General features: G+C 44.8%; 1 protein-coding gene across 8 annotated transcripts in view; it reads right to left on the reverse strand.

The window, feature by feature from the left end:
- Positions 1 to 12904, reverse strand: part of LOC116818121 (SERTA domain-containing protein 2-like) — a 31721-nt gene extending 18817 nt beyond the window's left edge. The window contains exons 1-3 of one of the 8 annotated variants that reach the window (XM_032768798.2): positions 12748 to 12904; positions 5785 to 6127; positions 5009 to 5139 (exon numbers count right to left, since the gene is read on the reverse strand). The gene's annotated coding sequence lies outside the window, so the exon portion shown is untranslated. Of the gene's footprint in view, positions 1 to 5008; positions 5140 to 5438; positions 6128 to 12703 lie in introns of all 8 variants that reach the window. The other 7 variants (XM_075065712.1, XM_032768797.2, XM_075065711.1 and 4 more) reach the window with 7 other exon arrangements.
- Between the last annotated feature and the right edge of the window lie 1132 nt (positions 12905 to 14036).

Here is a 14036-nt window from a genome sequence, read left to right on the forward strand (position 1 = left end):
AGTGCTTACAGTAAGTCAGCAAATTAACAGCGGCCATCTAGAAAGGAAGTTAGTTGTAGGTGACTTTTAGAAAGTTATAATTCAAAACGATCAAATTGTGCACACAGCTAGTATATGTAACTGTGTGAACTTGTTATCCTCATCTTTTCTCTTTCCGTGCTACTATTTGCCACTTACCTATCCATCTGTGGCACTTATCTGGCTCCCATCACTGTAGTATCTGAGCATGACAATCTTTAATGTATTAAATAACGTACTTGTTGCATCCTGTCTTAGGCTGCAAACATCCAAGGGTAAGGGAGTGTATGTACCCACATTTTATCTCAGCACCTAGCACGGTAAGGTCCTGACAACTAGAGGTTGAGTATTCCTGCAATGGCTGCTCCCTCTCCTCCCCACAAAAGAGAGACAAGAGCAGCAAAGGTGGTAGAGAAGCTAGTGTTGTTAATGGAGCAGAGATCAAGGGACAAAACAGAAGTGACCGGGTTGGACATTAGGAATGGATTTACACTGACAACCCAAAATAGCTTACATAACATACCAAGGTGTGATTGGATAATCACAACTGGTGCCCTGCTAGCGAAGGTCCCTGAGGATTTTACAGTTCAACTCAGGTTTCTATTAACAATTGGGCTGGGTCATTTTATGAGGTGAAACAAGACGGATTAAATATATTATACTAAATGATAAGATATGACGCTAGATTTATGGACAGAATGAGACTTAAAGAGAAGCATTCTCTTTTTATTTTAGCCAAACGGTATGAGAGATTAAATAGGAGCTATGCATGTCTGAAATAGTTTAAAGAGGAATATTCCCACATACTTTCTTGACTCTTTGTTGCTTCCAAAAAAATCTAAGCTCTTGTGCAGTGAAGTTATTTACTGGAGCTAGAATCCAAAAGGAAATAGCTCCTCAAAAAGGGGAACAGATAATGTTAAGTGATTTTAGAGCAGGACATATTTTTGGTCCCCAAATGCTGAAGGATGCTTCACTTAACTTTTAATAGTAATAGAGGGACTTATCTGAACACAGTGACAAGATTTTCATAAAATTACAAATGAGGACAATCCACCTGCCAAACAATGTTTTTAATACAGACACGATTCTAAAGAGCATTAAATGAAATAAATGGAGAAACAATAGCCTTGGTAAAGCACAAGACTGGGAGTTCAGTTCTATTTCATAACTTCTCTGCACTAGTTTCAGTATCTATAGACACAGAAGAATTCAGACTTTTACAGGAGTGTTACAAAGCTAAACTAGTGTTTGTAAAGTACTAAGATCCTTGGATAGAAGGAGCTACTCAAGTGAAAAGTTTTACCTTAATCTAAAAATAAGAGGTGAAAAGTGGAAAAATTGAGCAATAGAAATAATGAATTATGCTAAGAGACTTTCTACACTAAAAAGACCCTCAGTCACAAGTCATTCTTTGTAAAGCAACAGTAATCAGTTTTCTATGTACAGAAAATGAACAGTTGTTCACTTACTGCGACTTATTAGTTTCAGTATGTCATTCTGGGAAAGAAGCAACTCAGTCAGGATTTGTATTTTTACCTGCTATAACTGCACGGTGTGATGTCTCTGGGACTGCTTATAGCAATAAACAAGAAGTATTAGACTCAGACTCAGACTTTAAGGTCAGAAGGGACCATCTTGGTCATCTAGTCTGACCTCCTGCAGATTGCAGGCCACAGAACCTCATCCACCCCCTCCTGTAATAGACCCATAACCTCTGGCTGACTTACTGCCATTCTCAAATCATGGTTTAAAGACTTCAGAGAGAATTCACCATTTACACTAGTTTAAACTTGCAAGTGACCCATGCCTCATGTACAGAGCCTGGCACAATGCAGCCTTGATCCTGAGTGGGGACTCTAGGTGCTACCACAACAGAAAAAAATAAATAACTTAAGGCCAAACTGTGAAGAGAGAGTTTCAGCTTGTCCTCTAAAACTGCAGTCACAATGCTGTGTGACCATATTTTACATATATATTACAGGGAAGATCATGTTCCTTGAATAAGTTCAGTTCACTTCTCCCTCCCCAAAATGTTAAGGTTAGCTGGGAAAAACTTCAAGGAAAGGAAAACCTTTAAAAATGAATAAACTAAAGTTTTGTATAGTTTAAAAAGAAAAAAAAAAACAGCGTGAGCTGCAGTCAGACAAATAGCATTTCACCGAATCATCCAATCCATGCAGCTTTATTAAAGAGCATCTTCTGATTGCTGGTCAATCCAGGTTTCAAACTTTTTTTTTTTAAACAGTCCAGAGAGAAGTATAAATTCTTAGCATCTAACATCTATCACTAGAGTCACTTGCTGGAGAGTAACAAGGTAGCATGGCTTTTAGAAAAAAACCTATATCTTTCAAAAATGTTGTCCCCAAACTTGTGTCATTTGTGCGTATGACTCCACTTTCAGCTGTGAACCCTGCAAGTATGTATCCTTAGTATATAAAGTGTTGCAGCAGCTACATTTCAGCTAAGATTTTTGGGTGAAGGGTTTCAGTGGGAAGAATAGGAGGGCTGTCATTTAAGCTAAAGCAGAACAGTACAGGTCAAAAGTTGAACTGAACCAAACATGATCAAAAGTTACTAAATCTAGAAACTGCAGGAAAAAAAAGTTTAACTAATTAAATCTGAACTTTTTAACTGTGGTTCCACCAAAGCAAAATACAGCTGGACTGACAAACTAAATAAAAGATCAGATTCAATGTAATGCCTATTACCAGCTTTCCTTACTTGATAGAAAACAGTTGGAAAAAATCTATTCCTTCTCTAAGTCACCTACCTACTGAAGATGCAAAACTACTGCATGTGATCAGATATGTAATGCCATAGACAGCAACTGCATAGAAGTTGCAGTGATTCACATGAAAATCCATTGTCAGGGAAATTTAGATTATTCAGAATGATGAAATGCTAGTATGTGGATTTTGTTAGAGAATCAAAGTTTCCACAACCAAAATAAATACATGTAACTGATCAGGGGAAGGGGCGGGGGGGCGGCAGCGGCAGTGTTTTTCCTCATACATAAGGCCATACATTTTAATATTTCACACAATTCACTTAAGTGCATTAAAACATTTGACTGGGTCAAACTGGGATTCATTCTTTTAATCACACCCAAGATCTTATGGTAGAGCAGCATATATCAGAAACACTGCCTCACAAGAGAGCATAGTAATAACGTATCGTAGATATGTCAAACACAACACACACACACGCCACCTGCAACTCCACAGCAACAAACCTCAGAACCTGGGTCTACAGACTTGGGCTCATACTACGTAGCTAAAAATAGCAGTGTACATGTTTGCAGTCCTGCTGGAGATTGGGCTCTGAAGCTAAGCAAGAGGGGTGAGTGTCTGAGCCCAAGAGGGAACATGTACATTGCTATTTTTACTGCTCAAGTGCAGCGATTCTCAAGCAGGGGTATGCAAAGGTTTCCTGGGGGTACATCAACTCACCTAGATATTTGCCAAGTTTTCCCAACAGACTGCACAAAAACTCTGTCAATACAAATTAAGATTTCATACAATGACTTGCGCACACTGCTCTATATACTATCCACTGCCATGTAAGTACAACATTTATATTCTAATCAATTTGTTTTATATGGTAAAAATGAGAAAGTAATTTTTCAGTAACAAGGTGCTGCGATACTTTTGCATTCTTATGTCTGATTTTATAAGAAAGTAGTTTTTAAGTGAGGTGAAACCTCGGGGTATGCAGGACAAATCAGACTCCTGAAAGATGTACAGTCATCTGGAAAGGCTGAGAGCCACTGCTCTAGCATGAGCCGGAGTCTGTAGTCCCAGACAGTTTATTTTTATTTTTTTGCACTGTAGACATACCCCCATAAGGCCCCCCAATTCCTGCAGCTGAAGGGTCTGCCAATGAGTGTGCACCCCAGAGCTCACTGTAGGATTGGGGCCATAGTTATTAAAACCCAGAAAAATGGGGTCTTATGCAAGCAATTTATTGTAACACATAGGCCTTGGCTACACTGGAGAGTTGCAGCACTGGTAGTGGCTTTACAGTGCTGCAACTTACTCCCCATCCACACTGGCAAGGCACATACAGCACTGTATCTCCCTGGCTACAGCGCTGGTTGTACTCCACACGGACGAGAGGAATAAAGAGAACAGCGCTGGTGCTGCAGCGCTGGAGTGCCAGTGTAAACAGTGATTAATCTTACTACGCTGTAACTGACCTCCAGAACCTTCCCATAATGCTTTTAACTAAAGAACTCTCTTTGTTTTGTTATGATGCCTCTCTTTGTTTTGTTGTGAACTCGGCCGCAGCTGCTTATCCAAAAAACAAACACAGCTACTGTTTGCTGGAGCAGAGGCAGGCAGGGAATGTCCGCAGCTAATGTTTGCTTGAGAAGAGAAACAGGGGCGGGGGTGGAGGGGGTTGTGTCCCCCTCGGAGCAGCTGCTTATCTGGTCTGAAGGCTATTTGCATTTAAGAGTGAATGAGAGAGGGGTGGGGGAAGTGGTTGGAATTTGCAAGGCAGGGAGCTGACACAGTGTCGGCTCCAAAAATCCACTCACTCTCTCCCCACCAGGCTCCCTGCCACACTCCACCCCACGCCCCTCTTTTGAAAAGCACTGTTGCAGCCACTTGAATGCTGGGATAGCTGCCCATAATGCACCACTCCCAACACCGCTGCAAATGCGGCCACACTGCAGCGCTGGTAGCTGTCAAACTGCAGCGCTTTCCCTACATAGCTGTACGAAGACAGCTTTAACTCCCAGCGCCGTACAGCTGCAAGTGTAGCCAAACCCTATAATGTTTAAGTGAACAGAAACTCACATAAAACATGCCATTCAAAGCAAATCTGAAGATTTTATCTTATCCGCTAAGCATAGGGAAGCCCACTGTCATTTTGGACTGTTGATTTTACCACAAAAAGTTATTTAGAAGCTGGATATTAAGTCTAGCTACAAACATAATAGAAACTCTGCAGGTAAAAATAAGATTTCACAGAAAAAAAAAGTTACCTTTACAAGTTAGAAAGGTGTTCCAGGTAGGAAGATTGTAGATTTTGTTTAAACCGCATTCATCCGAAAAGGTGTTGAACTATAAAACTGTGATAACAGCCCAAGTCATCCACTTCAGTAGAATGATGCAACTTTAGGACAGAATTATAAAAATGATCTATTACTATGACATTGCTTTACAAAAAAAAAGTTCGACTATACTAAGAGACAAATTTAAGACTACTTTCTTAAGCTGACATTTTGGATATTCAGTGCTAACAGGACAACTATAAACAACTGAAAAACCTGAACTGATAAGAGTCAAAATTAAGTTCATTCAATGCCTTGGGCTCATAAAATATAAATTAGAATTTTAAAGTGTCAGTATATCATGTTAAATGGTAATTACCCTCCAAATTAAACATGGCACAGAAAACTGACCACCACGTACCAGTTTCAGAGAGATTAATTTTGCATCATCTTATCCAACATGCTGCAACAACAAACTCCCCTCTTTCAGAGGATTTCTAACATGACCATGAAGACAACAGGCAGACCAAGTTATAAGTAAATCTTGCTGGATAACGTACGTATTTCAAAACTGATATCTACTGAGAGATGGCATTAGGCATCCAGATTTGGATTTTATTAGATCTTTGTTTAATGAAAATATTTTTCACAGTAATTACCCAAATTTCCTCATCTTCAGTATATACGAGGCCACTAGGGAATACAGTGAACTGACCTGAGCCATAAATTTGCAGATAACACACAACATAGTATAATTTTCATCATACCCAGAGAGCACAGAGTGTGGGGTTCATCACTGCACAACAGAAACTGCAACTTGGATTATAACAAGGTGGCTGAAGTTCAAGTGATGCTAGTAGACTAGGCGAAGGCTTGAGGGTGTAAGTAAAAGGGACTGTTCAACCTCCACTGAGGTTCACAAACTGGGTTGCTCTGATAGTCTCATTTATTCTTGGGAGCAGATCCTCAGCTGATGCAAGTTGTCATAGCTCCAGTGACTTCGGCTATCTGCCCCCTGGAATCCCATGTACTGTCGGTAGCAGAGTGCTTTTTCAGTCTGTGCCTGGAATGTTTCTTCAAACTTGGACCTAGCCACAGTAATCTGTCTGTCTAGAAAATTCAGCACTGCAGTAAATATCAACACTATATCTAGTTGAAAACATATTCCTTTGTAACCAAGAACTAGCTTTTAAGTTCAAAATCTTCATTTCAACAATCATACTCAATTATTCATAAACCAATATTTTTGTTATTGGCAAGTACATTTAACATAGCAATTAGTTCTAATATTCTAACAACAGAGAACATCTTACTTTCTTAGCATCTGGCTACAGAGAGCTCTGTAAAATGTTTGCTTTTCCACCTCAAAATTTCACCACACAGGACCAGCTCATAAAAAGAGAAGTAATAATTCAGCAGAACACCACCTTTGGTTTGAGACTGCCAGTGTAACCCAACAATAAGACAACTATTCAAATACGACTCCCTACTCCTCACAGAAATTGGCTTTTTAAAGATTTGCACCATTCTTCACAAGAAATTAAAATAGGTTTTTAACACTGAGTAGAACATTAAAAAAGCATGACTTTTTTTTCTTTTGTTTTCTTTTTTTAAAAAAAAGCACTAACATGGTTGATAGGCCTGAAAGTTAATCTACTTTAAAAAAAAATCTATTTGTGAAGCTCATGGGGAATATAGTCTTTATAAGAGTGCTAATGAGATTTCACATTTTAAACAGTCAGCCCAGCACTCAACAGCAGCTGTGGAGCAGGCAAGTCAGTGTGCACACTCAGGCAAGAAAGGATTTTAGTTTCAAACTTGAGATTAATAAAAAGATTTCATAATGCAAAAGTGTTTTTTAACAAAAGTGAAAAATATGTAATATCCTTCAAAATTTGATCTCTGGTTGGAAAGACTGTTGGAATTCAAGGTGTATTGATCTTAATTTCTTTACATATAGACCTTAAAGAACTATGTAGAGGATTAGCTATTTGGAAAGAATAGGAGTACTTGTGGCACCTTAGGCCATGTCTACACTACGGGATAATATCAAATTAGCTAAAATCGGTTTCTTAAAACTGATATTATAAAGTCGAGTGTGCGCGTCCACACTAGGCACGTTAATTCGATGGTGTGCGTCCATGGTCCAAGGCTAGCGTCGATTTCTGGAGCGGTGCACTGTGGGTAGCCATTCCGTAGCTATCCCATAGTTCCCTCAGTCTCCCCCGCCCCTTATTCTGGGTTGAGAGCCCAGTGCCTGATGGGGCAGAAATCATTGTCGCGGGTGGTTCTGGTACAGCCTCACCCCTCCCTTTGTGAAAGCAGCAGACAACCATTTCGCGCCTTTTTCCCTGGGTGAACTGAGCAAACGCCATAGCACAGCAAGCATGGACCCTGCTGAGATCAGTAACGCTATCGTGAACGTTGTCAACACCTTGCGCACTCTCGTGCTGTCTATGCTGAACCATGAACTGCAAAGGCAGGAGGAGATTAGGAGGAGGCAGCTACGGCAGCGCGGCGACGAGAGCGATGAGGACATGGACACTGAATTCTCCCTAACCGCGGGCCCCTGCGTTTTGGAGCTACTGCTGGTAATGGGGCAGGTTCTACCCATTGAACGCCGATTTTTGGGCACGGGAAACAAGCACAGACTGGTGGGACCGCATAGTTTTGCAGGTGTGGGACGATTCCCAGTGGCTGCAAAACTTTTCGCATGCGTAAGAGCACTTTCTTTGAACTTTGTGACATGCTTTTCCCCTGCCCTGAAACACCATAATACTAAGATGAGAGCAGCCCTCACAGTGGAGAGAGCGAGTGGCAATAGCCCTCTGGAAGCTTGCAACGCCAGACAGCTACCGGTCAGTCGGGAATCAATTTGGAGTGGGCAAATCTACTGTGATGGGCTGCTGTGATGCAAGTAGCCAAAGCAATCGTTAAGCTGCTGCTGCTACGAAAGGTTGTGACTCTGGGAAACGTGCAGGTGATAGTGGATGGCTTTGCTGCAATGGGATTCCCTAACTGTGGGGGGGCCATAGATGGAACCCATATCCCTATCTCGCCCCAGAGCGCCAGGGCACCCAGTACGTAAAACCGCAAGGGGTACTTTTCAATGGTGCTGCAAGCACTGGTGGATCACAAGGACGTTTCACCAACATCCACGTGGGATGGCCAGGAGGGGTTCATGACGCTCGCGTCTTCAGAAGCACTACTCTGTTTAAACGGCTGCAGCAAGGGAATTACTTCCCAGACCAGAAAATAACCGTTGGGGATGTTGAAATGCCTGTCGTTATCCTGGGTGACCCAGCCCTATCCCTTGATGCCATGGCTCATGAAGCCATACACAGGCAGCCTGGACAGTGGTCAGGAGCTGTTCAACTACAGCTGAGCAAGTGCAGGATGGTGGTAGAATGTGCATTTGGCCGTTTAAAAGGCGCTGGCGAACATTACTTACTCGCTCAGACCTCAGCCAAACCAATGTCCCGTTGTTATTGCTGCTTGCTGTGTGCTCCACAATCTCTGTGAGAGTAAGGGGAGACATTTATGGCGGGGTGGAGGCTGAGGCAAATCACCTGGCCGCTGAGTACGAGCAGCCAGAGACCAGGGCGATTAGAAGAGCACACCAGGAGGCGGTGCACATCAGAGAAGCCTTGAAAACGAGTTTCAAGCACAGGGCCAGGGTACGGTGTGACTGCTGTGTTTGTTTCCCCTTGATGAACCCTCCCCCTTGATTGACTCATTCCCTGTAAGCAACCCACCCTTCCCCTTTACTTACAGCTTGCTGAAGGAAATAAAAGTCAGTATCATTTTAAAAATCATGTATTCTCTTTATTAAAAGTCATTCAGTATTGTTAAAAATCATGTATTCTTTCTTAAAAGTCATTCCCTGTAAGCAACCCACCCTCCCCCTTTGGATGTATTCTTTATTAAAAAGTAATTATAAAAAGAGGCAGAGAATTATCAAGGTATCACCCTGCCTGCTGTGCTTTGGGAGAGGGATAGGAGGGAAGGAAAAGGCCATTAAGCTCATTTCAACGTAATGACAGCCTTTTGCTTGGACTGTCCAGGGGGTGGAGTGAGCGGTGCAGAAAGCCTTCCCCCACGCGTTCTTTACACGTCTGGGTGAGGGAGATATGGAACGTGGGAGCTTTGAGGGTGGTTTAAACATGGGCTGCAGCGGCACTCTGTAAGCCCGTCTGCTCTTCCTGAAGATCCACCATGCGTTGGAGGATATCAGTTTGAGCACGCAGCAGCTGCAGCGTAGCATCCCGCCACCGCTGATCTTCCTGCCTGCCTCTGTCCGATCCTCTCATTCTCGAGCGTCTCTTTCCTGTACTCTAGCCCATCCCACTCATTCTGATGAGCTCTGTCATTGCGTGTTACTTCCATGATTTCTGAAGAACATTTCATCTCATGTTCTCTTCCTCCTCCGCCTTATCTGAGCTAGCCTTCGGGATGGCGTAGGGAGGCCGGACAACTGTGCAGCTGCATGGGGAGGGAAAAAGGAGAGAAGTATGTAAAAAGATACATTTTACAGAACAATGCTTGTACTCTTTCACAGTGAATAACACTATCCACCTTACATAGCACATGTGATTCACTACAAGGTCGCATTTTGCATCGTTAATATTGAGTGCCCTGTGCTCTGGTGTTGCAGATCTCACAGACGCAGGTCCAGGCATCCAAGATTAAGCTTCCACGCGGCCATGGTAAGGCTTTCTGTTTGACTTCTCCAGCGTTCATATACACAGTGATCTATGATGCCTTGTTCCTGTTAAGAGGAACCAGCAAACCCCAAACCCCCTCTTTCCCCTCCTCCCCCACCGCATGGCTGCTATATCACTGGTAATGATCGTGGCTGGTACCTGGGAAGATTCCTGCTCGCCAAACGCTGAGAAACTCAGCGCTATCATTCCTCCCTCCCCCTCCGCTTTGCTACGAGCAGGAAGGATTAAGCGGCTGCCCAGTAGGAAAATCGCCATGTCTGCCCCCTAATTAAAGTCCTGAATTTTCAACCAGGTTACAATGAATGATATAACTCTCCTGAGAATACCACCGCAGGATGCAGAACTGTATGTTTCTGGAATGCCAGCGGTCACCTGGGCCATACGCGGCTGTGCTTTGTGAAGCTATGATTCCGAATTACTTGCTACATGCAGGCGTGGAAAAGTGTCATACCAATGGGGGACCAAATAGGGCTGCCTGCCCAGAAATGTTCTGCAAAAGCTCTTTGAGTACCTCCAAGAGTGATTCATAGATATTTACAAAGGTACACTTTAACACCAGAGGTCGCTTCCATGGAATGGCTTCACTGTCTGGGCTTTGGCTTGGGAGGGGCTGGGAGGGCTGGGGACGGTAATTCTGGGGTCACAAAAAAAAGCTCCTGGCTGTTGGGCTAACGGAATGCTGTGTGCTCTCAGCAAGCTCTTCCTCCTCTTCCTCCTCATCTTCCCCCTCCACAGAATCCTCAGCCACGGTTGATATTACAACCCGACCTCTGAATCCACTGCCAGGGTGGGGTACTGGTTGCGCAGCCCCTAAAATTGCACGCAGCTCAGCATAGAAGCGGCATGTTTTCGGCCCTGACCCAGACCTTCCGTTTGCTTCTCTGGTTTTCTGGTATGCCTGTCTGAGCTCCTTAACTTTTACTCTGCATACTGCACTGAGTCCCTGCTGTGGCCTTTTCCCGTCATAGCTTTGAAATTCTTTCAAATATTTTTTCATTTCGTCTTTTGGAACGGAGTTCTGTTAGCACTGAATCCTCCCCCCATATAGCGATCAGATCCAGTACCGTCTTGTGCGGTCCAGGCTGTGGTGCTCTTTTTCGATTCTCAGGAGACTGCATTATTACCTGTGCTGATGAGCTCTGCGTGGTCACCTCTGCTGATCAGAGCTCCACGCTGGCCAAACAGAAATGAATTCAAAAGTTCACGGGGCTTTTCCTGTTTACCCTGGCCAGTGCCTCAGAGTTCTGATTGCTGTCCAGAGCGGTCAGTGATGTGCACTGTGGGATACCTCCCGGAGGCCAATAACGTCAATTTCCGTCCAACACTAACACTATTCTGAAGTATAGCAATATCGATTTTAGTTGGCTACTCCTCTCATCGGGGAGGAGTACAGAAATCGATTTAAAGAGCCCTTTATATCGATATAAAGGGCGTTGTAGTGCGGACGGGTACAGCGTTAAATCGATTTAACGCTCTTTAAATCGATTTAAACGCATAGTGTAGACCAGGCCTTAGAGACTAACAAGTACTTCTGTTCTTTTTGCTGATACAGACTAAAACAGCTGCTACTCTGAAACCTGTCATTATTTGGAAAGAGAGTATCTTTTCTTTAACTATAACTCATTTTCATGCTCCAAGCCACCAGTTTACCATTCTTAGTTTATTTCATACTGGTATGCAATGAGTGACAGTACAAAATACAAAAGACTATCAAACCCAAGTGGCCTATATACTAGAAAGCATTCATTTTTAGCATAAGCTAGGAACCTAATGGCTTATTCTGTAAATAGTTATCAGTTTCATAGACTATTAAAATATATTCCTCTTCCTTCTGTCCCCCTCCAATTCTATGTTCATTATTTCAGTACCAATTTGTTTGTGGTCCACTTTTAACTTAAAAACACTGTAGTAACTTTTTTTTATATTATTTCAACTTGACTGAACTTAATTTAGTGCCCACAGAACTGAGAGATCTAACACACTTGGCTGAATCAGATATAAAAGAAAAAGCCACCATGCAAGCTTCCCATAGAGCTCTGTAAAGGCACCTCAACTCTAAATTGCTGCAGCCTCTCTCAATAAATTGCAGCCCTATCTTGAGCAGAAATTATTAATCGTGTTTATTAGTGCAGCAAATTTGCAATATGCATATAAGAAACTAGGATAATAGGTAAGTATGAGCCATCTGCTGGAAATTGAGGCAAACTTGAGAGCTTATAAAGGACACACGAGGAGACATACGATAAAGGTACAAAGCAGTTATGTAGCAGCTGCAATTAGCATTTTTCCAAAAGGCAGTATGATTAAAAGCTAAATAATTGCAAATGACAGAGCACACACAGACAGGGACCAAGAAACCTTCTCTTCCCTGACGCCATCCCTAGAGCTACTATTGCAAATGCACCATTTATAATAAAGCCCAGGGGAGCCTGCCACCATCTGGCCTTCGTGAAGAGAGACTAGACAAGTTGGGTACTTCCCGAAAACGGCTGCCTGTGCCGACCCCAGCAGCAAAAGCAAAGATAACCTTGGGCTTCCTGAACTGTGAAAAGTTCCTCTTCTCCCCTTCCTCCTGCCCGGTTTTCCAGCGATTCCAACCAGGCTAATTACAACTGATCTCAGCGCTTCATCCCAGCCCCGACTGAGTATCGCCAGCCAGGTGTCCCCTCCCAGAGATCCTCCCCGCAGCCCGCCAGGTTCCCACCCTCCAAGGCCCCTGCAAGCAGCTAGCCAGACCCCATCCCACCCCGCAGCCAGCCAGGTCCTCCCCCCACGTCCCAGCCAGCCAGGTCCTCCTAGCCAGGACTGCCCCCCCCCCCCAATAGGTCAGGTGTCCCGTGGCCCCCCACACCCCCTTCAGGTCCCGTCCCCCCCGCCAGCAGTCCGTCCCCCCTCCCCCGCCAGCCAGCCAGAGTCCCTCCCTCCCGACAAGTCCCCCGCCAGGCACCTCTCCTCCCCCCACCGCACCACCTTTGCTCGGTCGCCCCGCTCCAGCCGGTGCTTCACCTGGAAGAAGAGCGAGCGGCCCGCCCGCTCCTTCGCAGGCTGCTCTGCCCTCCCCAGCCAGCCGGGCTCCCTCAGCGGGGCTGGGACTCGGACTCCTTCCAGGAGGAGGCGAGAGCCACCCTCGCCGGCCCCCGGCCACCTCAGCTCCTCCCCTCAGCACACGGCGCCACTGCCAGCCCGGGAAGGGGGGAGGGGGGAGCTGCGCGCGCCGCGCCCGCCGGCAGCAGGCCCTGCCCCCATTGGCCTGCGGCTCTTCAAGCCAGCCCAGCAACCATTTTCTCACTGGCCGGCTAGTTTTGGGGGGATGGGCTCTGCCGAACCAACAGCCGCGACCAATCACAAAGCCGCTGGAGCCAGAGGGGGCGGGGTGGCTACCCCCCTCATCCTATTGGAGTGGGCGCAGCCGCAGTTCCGCCGGAGCGCGCACCCCTCCCGTTCGTGGAGGGACGGGTCTCGTCTCGCGCAGGGCTGGGCATCCAGCGTTCCGCGGGCAGCGTGATGCCGCGGCATGAGTGCGCGGCTTAGCCCCGCTGCAGCTGGGTGCCGGGGGCGTAGCAGCCAGCAGCGACACGGGGCTGAGCAGGACTTCTACCCTCCGGCTGCTGCACGCAGGCTGTTGTGCCTTTGATTTAAGTCGGAGTGTAAGGGATCCCCATGCTTTGGGGGTGCCCTCTCCGTTTTCCTGTAAGGATCGGCTGCCCACAAATTAGGCAACCGAGTTGTTGGGGAGTTTCAAAATCCGCCCATCGCTTGTAACACTGAAACAGGCAAAAGGAAGGACCCTCCCACCTCTTCTTACTAACAATTTATAGGCAGCCCCTTAATGGTGGCTTTTGGATCCCTCGCTGGTAAAAGAAATGCAAAGGCCCTCTTCATAGAGCCCTTGTGCAGCTTAGACCTACAGCTCCTCAGCGTCTTCTTCAGCACCACGCACCTTTTTAACACGTAATAGATAACACCACATTAATACAGCTGTATAAGATCTAGTTTAATGGACATTCTTTCCACTTACTTTTGGTGCTGCACATCTGTCACAATAAAAAGCCTTTTGCCTCCAAAAAGCGCTCCACAATTTTATGAATACTCTCCCTTGTTAAAGGCAAACTGCTGCTACAAACCTAGGGTAGACTATGACAAATACAGGGCTTGCAAGAAGATATGCTTGAAAAGTTGTTATTCATAGGGCAGTCAAACAAATCAATTGTGATTAATTGCAGGATTAAAAAATTAATCACGATTAAGCATGCTATTAAACAATAGACTACCATTTATTTTAAATATTTTTGGAT

Source organism: Chelonoidis abingdonii, chromosome 4 (genome assembly GCF_003597395.2).
Source record: "Chelonoidis abingdonii isolate Lonesome George chromosome 4, CheloAbing_2.0, whole genome shotgun sequence".
Classification (NCBI taxonomy): domain Eukaryota; kingdom Metazoa; phylum Chordata; order Testudines; family Testudinidae; genus Chelonoidis; species Chelonoidis abingdonii.